Source organism: Moschus berezovskii, chromosome 10, assembly GCF_049115385.1.
Source record: "Moschus berezovskii isolate FMDL1 chromosome 10, NW_MosBer_1.0, whole genome shotgun sequence".
In the NCBI taxonomy this organism is placed as follows: Eukaryota; Metazoa; Chordata; class Mammalia; order Artiodactyla; family Moschidae; genus Moschus; species Moschus berezovskii.
This window is the reverse complement of record NC_142469.1, coordinates 43039798-43054589: the sequence shown is the minus strand read 5'-3', so window position 1 is coordinate 43054589 and position 14792 is coordinate 43039798.

Genomic DNA, 14792 nt, shown 5'->3' with positions numbered 1-14792 from the left:
GAGGAGATCGATCCTGGGTGTTCTTTGGAAGGACTGATGCTGAAACTGAAGCTCCAATACTTTGGCTACCTCATGCGAAGAGTTGATTCACTGGAAAAGACTCTGATGCTGGGAGGGATTGGGGGTGGGAGGAGACAGGGACGACAGAGAATGAGATGGATGGATGGCATTACCAACTTGATGGACATGAGTTTGAGTGAACTCAAACAGGGAGTTTGCGTTCAGGGAGGCCTGGCGTGCTGTGATTCATGGGGTCGCAAAGAGTCGGACACGACTGAGTGACTGAACTGAACTGAGGCCTGCATTCCAAGTTAGGTAATACGGTTTATTTGGACACTAGTCCACCATTTTCTCAGCCTGCTGGCTTCCCAAATAAAGTTGCTATTCCTTACTCCAACACTTCATCTCTCAATTTATGGCCTGTCAGGTGGTGAGCAGTACAAACTTGGATTTAGTAACATTATGAGTATATGGATTAAATGCCTGCATTATTCTCACTTTACAAATGAGAAATCTGAGATATATAAGATCAATAATTGGAATAGGGCCAAACAGCTAGAAAGGGACTTGAATGGTACTTAAACTCAGTAAAGTTGTCTCTAAAGACCACACTCTTAGGCATCACACTACACTGTCAAAATTAAGATTCGTTTTTATCTTACATGGGCTTCCTTGGTAGCTCAGATCATAAAGAATTCACCTACAATTTGGGAGACCTGGCTTCAATCCCTGGGTTGGGAAGATCCCATGAAGGAGGGCACAGCAATCCACTGTAGTATACTTGCCTGGAGAATCCCCATGGACAGAGGAGCCTGGTGGACTACAGTCCATGGGGTTGCAAAGAGCGACTGAGCGACTAAGCACAGCACAGCATATATACCTATATATACACACACATACCTACAAACATATGAACAATGTGCATTTTTTTATCATTAGAGAAATGTTGCAAATAACGTAATACAGCCTTAGAATTTAGTTTTTTTGTTATGAACTTTATGTGATGAATCAGTTTAACAATCAAGGGCTATGCTCTGGTAGAGTTTACCTTCTAAATTACGCATACAGGAACATATACAATACTATAGTGATATATACATTTACGTGCATGTATAAAATAAATGCATGTAACCAGTTTGTGTCTTAGTGTAATCTTACATAAATATCACAGTAGTGGACTTGATAGAACTTTGAAATATCACTTTAATACCTACTTTGACTACACTGACAGATTTATTCAAATAACTTTTAAAAGTATACTTTCAGAACTTGCTAGGTAAAAGATTCTAACGTCTTTTTTGACATCCATGTTATCATTTTTATAACCTTTTCCACCATGGGCTCTGTTATTTATAACTGGAATCCTTGAGTAGAGACCAGAGCCAGGTCCTCTACTGCTATCCCAAATGTAGGCAGATTTCATCCACCACATGTTTGGACCCATTTAATGCTGACCAGTTAACAAAAATGAATCATTTCCTAATGCCATTTTGCTTTAACATTTTGTGTCCAATACTTCAGATGCTGAAGAATCAGTCCTTGGTTTTTGCCCCTTATTAATGTTGAGGATCCACATAAAAATTATTTTAACCAAAAGCAAGCATTTTTGAAAGGTTATCAAAATAACATTAAGAAGTGCTATCCTACTTCATGCAATTATGACAGCTGACCCCCCCTAATTAACTCTGTAACTACACTTCAAATTTTCTCATAGCACCTTTTGCCACCAAGTGAATCAGTATTTGCTTTAAAGCCTTTTTTTCTCTTTTATTTTTAAAGTCTTCAAAGGAGTCTGGTGTTTCAGAAAACTGTCAAATTGTGTTGAAACATATTTAGAAGAATGCATTTTTTCATAGACTGGCATAGTTTGCACACATTATTATTATTTTTCAGCTTTCCAGCTATTTATAAAGAAGGAAAAGTATTCTGTGTGAGGGAAATACCATGGTTGTCACAGGGCATGGGGGCTCTCCAGTGTCTTTGACTTTTCTCCAGGAGAAATTAAGAGAAGAATTTATCAAATGTTAATGTGAAGAACTCAGAAACTGGAATGTTTGTCCAGAGCCCCAGGCCTCAGAGCAAATGCTCTTATGCTGCTGGGCTCATGGGGAAGATTTTAGCCAAAGTCAACATGAGCAGAAACTTCATCTGACTGATGCCGTGGAAACAGCTGTAACCACTTAGCTGGAAAACCACCTCAGATTCCTCTCCCAGAAAACACTGATGACATGGGAGATGGGGAGCGGGAAAGCTCTGTCAGGGCCTCTGTTCATCTGTGGTCCGAAAAAAACTATTTTCTTTCCCTGAAAACTGTAAATAGGTAGATTCAACCCTGGTCATAACGAACCACCAAAAAGAAAAAAAAAAATCTTTTTTTTTTCTAAATTAGCCCATGTCTCCTGCTTTCTGTGTATATATTTATCAGTATTTGGCTTAAGACATCTTTTATGTACCCACTCCAGTGTTCTTGCCTGGAGAATCCGAGGGACAGAGGAGCCTGTTGGGCTGCCGTCTATGGGGTCACACAGAGTCGGACACAACTGATGCGACTTACCAGCAGCAGCATCTTTTATGTGGATGTTTTTTAAAGAACCATTTGATCTTAGATTTATTTTTTAAATGAATTTGGATCATATTCAGATTAGCATTTGAGGCCAATTTGGCAGGTGAATGTTTAATTCTAATAAATTTTCAATTTGTGAAAAAAGTCATAATTCTTTTTGGTTTTGGAGATTTTACTTTCCTCTTATTCTGCATGGCAGCTTTTGTTAAATGTTTCTTAGAAGAAAAGAGAAAATATTACATAAAGCAACAAACAGATCTTGACCCAATTTGGGAAAAGCAAATTTTGCCCTTTAATTACAGCTTTAAAAACTATCATAATTTTCTAACAGAGAGGTAAGGGTAGAATGGAGAAAAAGTCTTAGAAATAGGGACAATTAAGAGGAAAATGGAAGCCAAAGCAACATTATTTCACTTCAGAACATTCTCTGTGTTATAAAATGGCACAGAGCCCAGGTGTGGAATGCTGATGATGACCTACAGGACTAAACAGGGGCAAGTGCTGTGCATAAGCTTACATAGTCAAACAAATACATTTGTTTACTTTTGTTTATACTTATTTGATTAATTAAATTTCATAACTGTATGATAAATTCATTTCTGGGTTCAGGTGTCAATATATCACATGAATTACTAAAATAGAGATATATATTAAGTATTCCTATTAATGTGACTTGCAGTTTTGGGTTACTCTACCTGCCAAGTAACAAGCACCATCCTAAAATGACCCCTCAACAGTGAGGTGTATTCTATTAAAGTACACAACAAATATTTGCTGTGTGGTGGGCGCTATTCTAGGCTAACAGTATATCAGTAAATAGCAGACTCCATGCCCTCATGAAGATTATATTCTAGTAGGAATACAACAAAGAAATGAATGTGTTAAAGGTCAGGTTTCGATCAACTGCTTTGGTGGAAAATAAAACAAGGAAAAGCACAATAGGGCACTTTGAGGTTGGGAGTTGCTGTCTTATATAAAGGGCTTCCCAGGTGGCTCAGAAGGTAAAGAATTCACCTGCAATGCAGGTGGATCCCTGAATCAGGAAGATCCCCTGGAGAAGGGAATGGCTACACTCCAGGACTCTGGCCTGGAGAATCCCATGGATAGAGGAGCCTCGCGGACTTTAGCCCATCAAATTGCAAAGACCAGGAATGGATTTTGAACAAGTGACTTCCAAGGGAAGATGTGAAATAAAATGGAGAATCAAGTCCCATGTCTGTTGGCCAGAAAAATGTCCCAGCCAGAGAGAAAAACAAGCACAAAGCCTATGAAGTATAAAGATGTTTGGCTTATTTGAGAAGTGCAGGTGGCCAGTTTAACTAGACAAATAGGGACATTGGTAGGATGGCGAGGAGATGGGGATCACAGCATGGAGGTGTATGGCTGTGCAGGTGTATGGCTTCTGCTCTGAGATAAGAAGTTATTCATCAGAGAGCTTTGAGTGGAAGACTGATCCAATTTGACAGAGATTTCTATAGGATCCCTCTGCTGCTGCTGCTAAGTTGCTTCAGTCGTGTCCGACTCTGTGTGACCCCATAGACAGCAGCCCACCAGGCTCCCCCGTCCCTGGGATTCTCCAGGCAAGAACACTGGAGTGGGTTGCCATTTCCTTCTCCAATGCATGAAAGTGAAAAGTGAAAGTGAAGTCACTCAGTCGTGTCCGACTCTTAGCGACCCCATGGATTGCAGCCTACCAGGCTCCTCCATCCATGGGATTTTCCAGGCAAGAGTACTGGAGTGGGGTGCCATTGCCTTCTCCATAGGATCCCTCTAACCTCTGTAAATGGAGGCAAGACTAGAAGAAGAGTGATGATAGGGGCTTGGAGCAGGGTCACAGCAATGAAAAAAAGTGAGAAGGGGTCATCCTAAAATGTTGTATCTTGAGAATATTTTGAAAGTGGAACCTATAGGGTGGGCTGATGATTTGGGTGCAGAATAAGAGAGAAAAAGGGGATTCAGGGTTGGCTCCAAAATTTTTGCCATGAGTAACTGGTAAATGATATGGAAGATTTTTCAGGAATTAAATTACTTTGAAAATTACAGGGAATCCTTCAAATATCTCAAGTAGATAAGAAACTGAAGATAAGAGAACTATATGCAGGTTGACTGGGAGGCAGGGAGACATAAAGCTTACAATCTCAGGAGAGAAATAAAGTAGAACCAGCTAATGATTGGCATGGCACGGATTCAAAGTAACTCAAGAAATGAGAAATTGCTAGAAAAGGAAGTGTGTCAGGAGCTTTCCCAGGAGTAGATTGGTAGATTTTCCACAGCTAGGCTCTTCTAAAAGCTAGGACTATTTACTCCAAGATGTGAAAACAACTAACAGGATATAGAGAGTTCCAGCATAAGGCATCTGATTTCTGGTCTCCCAATCAGCATTGGAAAACAGCTACTCAGAGGAGTGCAGGAAAACACTATGCTAGAGACCATGGACTCCTGCAACAAGCAGATGAAAATTTTGGCCCGGCCAGTTATTTCCAACAACCCGGGCAAGATATAAGAACTTTCTGAGTTCCTTCATCTTTAAAATGGCAGTTGGAGAAATAAATGAGTTAATGACTGTAAAATGCATAGCACAGTGTTGTCACAGAAGAAATTCTGATAAACATTATCTGTATTATCACCAGTTCTCCAAGATGCATAGGAACAGGAGGCAGATTTCAGTGATCAGGGCCCCAGCAGGCCAGACAGAGCAGAGAGCACAAAAATCTCCCTTCACCAATATAAAAAAGAGCAGCTGCTTCTCATATGGAAATAAGATGTTTGGAATTTTTTATGTTATTGCTTTTTAAAATAAGTCTACTGAGTTGTCACCCAAAAAGGCTAAAACTCTTCTGATGTAAATGTCATGGTTTTTCATTTCTAGGATGAATTTGAGAGGAATGTGTATTAAAAGAATTGCCTAAAAGCAGTAAAAACATAGTTATAATTTTCTTATCAAAGAAGTTATTGAAGTATGAATTTTATGATTACAATTAGGTAGAAATATGAATACAAATCAGAAGGTAAAATGAAAAATGGCAAGAATTGTAGAATTATAATTGTTTTAATTTGAAAAAGCTTTATTATATCATATTTTGTATTATATATTTAATTTCCTATTGTTTTAAGGATTTATAATGTATATATTATAATACATACATACTTACATGCAACCATATGGGCTTCCCTGCTGGCTACGATGGTAAAGAATCTGCCGGCAATGTGGCAGACATGGGTTACCTGGGTTGGGAAGATCCCCTGGAGAAGTGAACGGTAACCCACTCCAGTATTTTTTCCTGGAGAATTCCATGGATAAAGGAGCCGGGCGAGCTACAGTCCATGGGGTTGCAAAGAATCAGACACGACTGAGCAATTAGCACACACATATGTGCACAAAAAAATGAGTAAGCGACCATATACCAAAAAAATAAAAGCAGTTAGGCTTTGGTGGTCATGAATACTTTTTATTTAATTATATTTTCAAATTGTTCTATTTTCTTGGTACTAAAATTCTGCCAAACAGCTGTGTTCAGAACTAGTCAGAACAAGATGCACTCTTATGGATAATTTTATTCCTAAAAGTAAAAACATTGAATTCCCAATCAAACATCCATCAGTTCAGTTCAGTTCAGTCGCTCAGTCATGTCCGACTCTTTGCTACCCCATGAATCACAGCATGCCAGGCCTCCCTGTCCATCACCAACTCCCAGAGTTCACTCAAACTCATGTCCACAGAGTCGGTGATGCCATCCAGCCACCCCATTCTCCATCGTCCCCTTCTCCTCCCGCCCCCAACCTTTCCCAGCATCAGAGTCTTTTCCAGTGAGTCAACTCGTCACATGAGGTGGCCAAAGTATTACAGTTTCAGCTTTAGCATCAGTCTCTCCAATGAACACCCAGGATTGATCTCCTTTAGAATGGACTGGTTGGATCTCCCTGAAGTCCAAGGGACTCTCAAGAGTCTTCTCCAGCACCACAGTTCAAAAGCATCAATTCTTCGGTGATCAGCTTTCTTCACAGTCCAACTCTCCCATCCATACATGACCACTGGAAAAACCATAGCCTTGACTAGACGGACCTTGGTTGGCAAAGTAATGTCTCTGCTTTTTAATATGCTATCTAGGTTGGTCATAACTTTCCTTCCAAGGAGTAAGCGTCTTTTAATTTCATGGCTGCAATCAGCATCCACAGTGATTTTGGAGCCCCCCCAAAATAAAGTCTGACACTGTTTCCACTGTTTCCCCATCTATTTCCCATGAAATGATGGGACCAGATGCCATGATCTTCGTTTTCTGAATGTTGAGCTTCAAGCCAACTTTTTCACTCTCCTCTTTCACTTTCATCAAGAGGCTTTTTAGTTCTTCTTCACTATTAAGTTATTCTTTTTGTTGCTGTATTTTAGTCATTGTTTCCAACCTTTGGGACTCCATAGACTGTAGCCCACCATGCTCTTCTATCCATGGGATTCTCCAGGCAAGCGTACTAGAGAAGGGTGCCATTTCCTTCTCCAGGGAACCTTTCTGATCCAGGGATCAAACCTATATCTCCTGGATTGGCAGGTGAATTCTTTACCACTCTGCCACCAGCACAGCCCAATTCTTCTTGTTACTTTCTCTCAAATCCAGCAATCCCACTCCTGGGCATATATCCAGAGAAAACCATGGTTTGAAAGGATACATGCACCCCAATATTCATCACAGCACTGTTTACAAAGCCAAGGCATGGAAACAACCTAAATGTCCATCAACAGATGAATGGATAAAGAAGATATGGTATATAATATATACAATGGAATATTACTCAGCCATAGGAAAATAATGAAAGAATTCATTTGCAACAACATGGATGGACCTAGAGATTGCCTTACTGAGGGAAGTCAAGACAGATAGATGATATCGCTTATATTTGAACTCTAAAAAATATGATACAGTTGAATTTATTTAAAAAGCAGAAATAGACTCAGACTTAGGAAAGAAACTTATGGTTACTAAAGAGGAAAGGTCAGGGCAGAGGGATAAATTGGGGGTTTGGGATTGATATATGCATACTAGTATATTTAAAAATAGATAACCAACACTGTGTTAGTCTCTTAGTCATGTTGGACTCTGTGGTTCCATGGACTGTACCCCACCAGGCTTCTTTATCCATGAAATTCTCCAGGTAAGAATACTGAGTGTGTAGCCATGGCTTTCCCCAGAGGATCTTCCTGACCCAGGGATTGAACCCAGGTCTCCTGTATTGCAGGTGGATTCTTTATTGTCTGAATCAACAAGGATCTACTGTATAGCACAGGGAACTCTGCTCAAAACCATGTGATAACCTAATTGGGAAAATAATTTGAAAAAGAATAGATACATGTATATTACACCTGAATCGCTTTGCTGTACACCTGAAACTAACACAACATTGTTAACCAACTATTGTTGTTTTAGTCGCTAAGTCTTGTCCAACTCTTTTGCCAGTCCATGGACTGCAGCCCACGAGACTTTTCTTTCCATGGGGTTTCCCAGGCAAGAATACTGGAGTGGGTTGACATTTCCTTCTCCATAATCAACTATACTCCATTATAAAATAAAAATTTAAGAAAAATAAATTCACAATTTGAATGAAAAACTGCTATTGTTATTTAATCTCTAAGTCGTGTCCAACTCTTTGTGACCCAATGAACTGCAGCATGCCAGGCTTCTCTGTCCTTCATTATCTCTCTGAGTTTGCTCAAATTCATGTCCATTGAGTCAGTGATGTCATCCAATGAATGAAAAATAAATAAATAAAAAGAAAATCTCAACTTAGGAAAATCTTCCTTAGAAAATTAATTTAATACTAATGACTAAACATTAAATTATCTGATCAAGTCAATGATCAAGTCTGATTAATATGAACAACTTGCACTTGCTCCTATAAAATTTGCTCTTTCATCCATCCATATACTAGCAAGTGATCTAACCAATCTCTTGTATCACCTGGCAACTTTTAGGTAGGGACAATTAGCATAAAGTATACAACTATTGCTGCTTATAGATCCCCTAAGCATCTCTTGAAACTGTAAAGATGCTCTTTCCTTGTAAACTGCACAGGGCTTAGGTCCATATCAAAATTCAGGTATTAGTGACTGACCCGAATTAGTATTTCTGCTAAATAAGATTATTTCGGAGAAGGCAATGGCAAGCCACTCCAGTACTATTGCCTAGAAAAATCCCATGGATGGAGGAGCCTGGTAGGCTGCAGTCCGTGGGGTTGCTAAGGGTCGGACATGACTGAGCGACTTCACTTTCACTTTTCACTTTCATGCATTGGAGAAGGAAATGGCAACCCACCCACTCCAGTGTTCTTGCCTGGAGAATCCCAGGGACGGGGCAGCCTGGTGGGCTTCCATCTATGGGGTCACACACAGTTGGACACGACTGAAGTGACTTAGCAGCAGCAGCAGCAACGAGTCTGCTACAGATGTCTGTGAAAAACACGTAAGAATTTTCTAGCACTAGATTTTACTCAGATTGATTCCACAAATTACCTCTAGCTAGCATGAACATTTCTCATTTAATAATCTGTAAGTTTCATGGAAATCTGTTGTTCCATTTATCTAAGAAAATATCATATAACCCTGAAAAGCCTTAAGAATAAATGCTATCAAGTTTCTACACACAGGCCCTGAACATATTCAAGTACTTTGTGGATGCCAGTGAGCATGACGTGAGATAACAAAAAGGCAGGGCCATAATATCCAAGGAAAGTTTATCCTCATAAATTTTAGTGAGAGTCGTGGATGCTAATTAAGTCCAACTCTCAAGGCCGAGTATCGTTGGCTTTCATCAACCCACCTGATTCAGTACAGCTGTTTCCTAAGGAAAACTGGAGGCATGTAATTTGTTCTCACAGGATTTGAATTCTGTCTTATTTATTTATGATAGATCTTTGAGTTTAGAGGTCACATAACCACATGTTTATAATACCATTAATTGACCATATAATTTATCTATTACTGACCATGCAAATAATTTTTAGGGACTATTTCAATAACAAAATTTAAAAGACCTTTTAATGATATAAAATCTAAGTCCCCCAAATGCCTTAAATTGGATCATGTAGGAAATGACCAAAATCACATTATTTTGCATTTCTGGCTTTGGAGACAAGCCACATTTTGAGAGTACTCAGGAAGAATTAGCAATGCTGATCCTGCCACAAACAACAACACAATCCAAAGCATTTTTTCCTGAGACTTTTAAAAGTTATTTGGCAAGGAGAAGGGGAGGACAGGATGGCGAAGAATACAGCTCAGAAGGGGACCTAAATGAGACAGATGAGAAACCTACTTGAAAGAAAAGTGGGTACTTCCGCTGTTTGAACCTAGAGTGGAGTGATGGATAACATAGGCTTATGGAAGGCTTTATCTGACATACAAGATGTTTTGGTTTCAGGATGATGTAAAGTTTGAATAATAACAGTAAGATTCCATTATTACTTAAAACTACTCTCTTTCCACAGTTGTAGTTGTAGTAAAGCCCTAAAAGGAGGAATAGTATACAGAAATGGAGTGTTTGATTACTTATAAAAATCAATCAGGAGGGACACAAGCGTGGGTTTAAATGCAACTCCATATTCCAAAAACTCCTTTTCTTTGTCATCTGGTTATCCTCTGTGGAGATCCAAACATTTAGGATTGTTGACTCAGTGTTTAAAAAGAAAATGGTAAAATTATAAAATTTAAAGCGTTTTTTTCCCCTCAAATCTTTAAAAAGATGCTGTCTTTCTAGCTGTCATCTGTGGAGGTTACACATATATTCCAGTGCATACCGTTCAATATGGATTAAAATATTCTCGAAGACCTCTTTTCAGAATTGCATTCTGGATCCATGATAATCTCGGAGAGAAGCCCTGTTTCCTTTTCTTTCTTCTCCCCTTCCTGCTTCCTTTCTCTTTGTCGTCCTTCCCCTCTCCCCCAGCTTCTCTTTCACTCTGTCTCCCCTCCCTCCCTCTCTCCCTCATTTCTTCCTTCCTTCCTTTGTCTGCCATAACTCTGCCATATTCTTTTATACTATTGTTTAAATAAATTTTGGCTCTTTTAAAAAATTATCACCTTTTGTTCAAGGCATAACTATTCACCACCAAGAAAATTTTTTTTAAAAAATGTGTTTCAGATATAAAAGGAATTTCCATAAGAATAAAGGGACAATGCTGGGGGGTAATCACATCCCCACTGTGACATCCCCCAAGCTGTGTCACCACTGAATGGAACAGAATTCATTTAGAGGTGTGTTAAAAAGTTTGTTCCATGACTTTACAGTGTAGTCTCATAAATCTAGGTATTGGGGACCCAGTGTTTCTCTTGACTGATCATCTGATCAGTTTTGCTCACTATCTGTATGGGCAAAAAGAAAATAGACACGAGTAATCCTCAAGGTTTGTATTTATGGCAGTTGTTGCAGCAGCGTATTTAGAAACAGATCAAGAGAGAAAATGGAACTGTATAAAATTACCAAGGAAGGTTACTGTGAGATGACCAGTCGTGCACACAGATGATTATGACTGGTGGGGCCATAGCACTATGACCAAGCTCTGAGTGGAGGTAGTGAAGTTTGAAGACAATGAGGCAGAGTGGTGAGGAGTGTACTCTGTAGTCCTAGGCAGGTTGCTTATTAGCTATATCATCTGAAATAAGTCCATTACATTCTCTGTGCCTTAGTTTTCCCATCGATAAAGTGGGAACTAAGACCTCATAGAGTTGTGATGGCCTTATGATGACACACAGGAAGCACCTACAGAAGTGTTGAGGATTCATGCGGGCTCTACACACATTGCCTATTGTATGATTGCTATTATGTATGGATAGTTGGTTATGCCTCTTTAGTTAAAAGGCAAAGAGACATAGGAAATAATGGAAATATAAAGGAGTAGAAAAGTCATGTGGCAGAGAGAATCTTTCTCTAGTGATTTCATGTAAAATATGTCACAAAAAACCAGTCTCAGCCCTGAGTCTCATTTTTTTGTTGTTGTTTGTTTGTTTGTTTCTTAATTAGCATTTTGTGGATGAAAACAAATATCTTTTTAAAAACCAAAACAAAAATGTAGACACTGTATATTCATGCTGAATAACAGAATACAGTAGTAACATTTCTGTATCTTTCATTTACGTACCTGAACATATTTTATGATTAAACTTTTTCTTTGGCAAATTCTAGTTAGTTCACAAAAATTATAAGTTAACTTTTTGACATTCAGATATGTTGGTATTTGTGGATCCAAATGACTTGATGAACTTGTACATAAAAGGTATATAAAGCTTCAAATGATGCCCTAAAGTAGAACTGTCATCCACATATGCAACAACAATGATGATAGCTACCATTAACCAAGAATCTGCTGCTGCTGCTGCTGCTGCTAAGTCACTTCAGTCGTGTCCGACTCTGTGTGACCCATAGACGGAAGCCCACCAGGCTCCCCCTTCCCTGGGATTCTCCAGGCAAGAACACTGGAGTGGGTTGCCATTTCCTTCTCCAATGTGTGAAAGTGAAAAGTGAAAGTGAAGTCGCTCAGTCGTGTCCAACCCTTAGCGACCCCACGGACTGCAGCCTACCAGGCTCCTCCATCCATGGGATTTTCTAGGCAAGAGTACTAGAGTGGCTTGCCATTGCCTTCTCCGAATCAAGAATCTACAATATGCCAAACATTGATCTTTGCTTTTTATACAAAAGATTTTATTTAATTTTCCCAACAACCTTATGAGCTGGGCACTATTTTTGTTATATAAGGTAAGAAAGTTCTGGCACAAACTAAGGACTAACGAAAGACGACCAAAATTACATGGATGTAAGCAATACTTTGGCCACCTCATGCGAAGAGTTGACTCACTGGAAAAGACTCTGATGCTGGGAAGGATTGGGGGCAGGAGGAGAAGGGGACAACAGAAAATGAGATGGCTGGATGGCATCACTGACTCGATGGACATGAGTTTGAGTGAACTCTGGGAGTTGGTGATGGACAGGGAGGCCTGCCGTGCTGTGATTCATGGGGTCGCAAAGAGTCGATCACGACTGAGCGACTGAACTGAACTGAAGAGACAGCTGGGATTTGAAACAGAGTTATTTCTCAAAGCATGCATTTCCCAATTGTCTCCAAATAGTGTTCGACACACTATGCATACTTCTTCCCTGAAATCAAACAACCTATTGTAAGACAATAGGCTGATAACCTTTTACTACCGATGGATTCCCTTCATTTAGTGCAGCTCTGGCTCAGAAGGCAGAAGCATCAGTCATTATTATTGTAAAGACACTGATGCCTGGAGCAGAAGTAATTGCTTTTTGAAGTAAGAATCTTCCTTGCATATTCATTACACATATTTACACATTAGTCTCGCGTAACTCAAGTAAGGACATTCCCCTGCTTGGTGGCCTTTCTTGTAGCTTCCCAGGGTTCTTCCCTTAAGGGAAGGAAGGCCTCCAAGCATCAGCTTTGGAATTGCCATGGCTAATTGTCTAGGAGATTTCTGTATTCAGGCAAACACCAGGACTGACATCCTAAAACAGAACTTCATAACCTTTGTTGGCTGGTTCCCCTGGAGATGATTAACGGAGACATGACTAAATACACACATTGACTATAAAAGCAAATTAGGGGGAAAAAATGACCATTGGGCAGGAATACCAGCGAATTCCCCAGGGCAACCTGCTTTATGACTTTCTAGGAAAGGGCATTGATGCCATTGCTCAAACACTCAAGGATGGTTTAGAAAATCACCTCTTGGTAGTTTTATCATGTTATAAAGGTGGTTTTATAAAGTACACACAGAAGAATCTCTTCCAGCCTCCTCAATGTGCTTTTAGTATACAATTTGGTGCCTTCATTAACACTTTTTCAGGTGAAGGCTAACGAATAATAGGCACATGTCTATACCTGTTGTATCCACTGAGATATCTAATTATATTCTGGTACCCATAAGAAATACAAGCTTACTGAGGAATGCTATTAGTTCTTCAGGGGCCCCTTGTGTATTGATAATAGATTATGTTGTTGCTACTACTTTTTTTAGTTGAAGCAATTTTGAACTATAAAACAGATACAAAAACTAAGTGGATATAATTATACTGAATGTGACCATTGGATTGCAGTATAGCAGATTGTCATGTTCATTTTTTTAAAGTTGAGAAGTGAATGAAATAAAATAAAGCTCTCCTCTTATAGTTAAAAAAAAACACACTGCAGAAAGGAAGCACATTGCTGTACATTAATTTTATGACATTTTACATGGTTGGGTGTAGAAAATTTAACCTAAGGTATGTTTTGTGGGCAACACAATATTTAAGCTTAGTGATATCATCTGTAAAGTTGAAATAATAATTGTGAAAAATAAATAAGAGGATATAAATAAAATATCTGGCAGAGTATAAACAACTTAATAGATGCTGAATTAATGTTATCTACTTTGTTTCTGGATTAATAGGACTCTTTCTAGAAAGGTTCTATCATTAGTGAATTTCACTAAAATAAATGAAAATCAGTGGGAGAAAAATTTAGAGTGGCTCGCTACATTATTAAGGACAAACATATCAAATAGGAAAACAACTTGGAGAGATCCTAGAAACAACTGGAGCAACGTGGTTGTCTATAACGGAAATGGTAAATTAAACAGTCTAATATGGTAAAGAAAATATAATAAAAGATGACATGACTGGATTTCAATATATGTAATTTTTGTTATATCATTATGTTGGATTAGCTGATATAAGGAAGGCTCACTCAATCTGTACAGCATAAGTGCAACAGAAAAGCACAAATATTAAATGACAAAATTAGGGCAAAAATCTATCTTGATAGCCACTGTGGTGTTGCCCAGTCTAACAAGATAGAGTTTAAGTGAATGGACTAGAGATAGTTATTTTAGGCAAACTTGTTTAGAATGAACTCACTTTAAGTGAAATGTTCAGCTGGAATAAATACACCATCTTATATTTAAACCCATTGCTTGACATCATTAATAGCAGGGTGGATTAATCTGGTATGTCAACTATACTGGGTTGGACAACAAACAGCAGAAGAGCTTTAAAAAGGAAAACTGTCCTCCCTATCAATACATCCCAGAGTCTGGCTTTCAATCTGATTAATTCTGTGGTTGAATATCATCAAGAAGCAATGTTCATGTTGCATATGCACAAAATGAAATTCTACTCAGTAGTAAAAAGCAACAAGCAACTGTTTTATGTGATAACATAGATTAACCTCAAATACACTGTGTGAAGTAAAA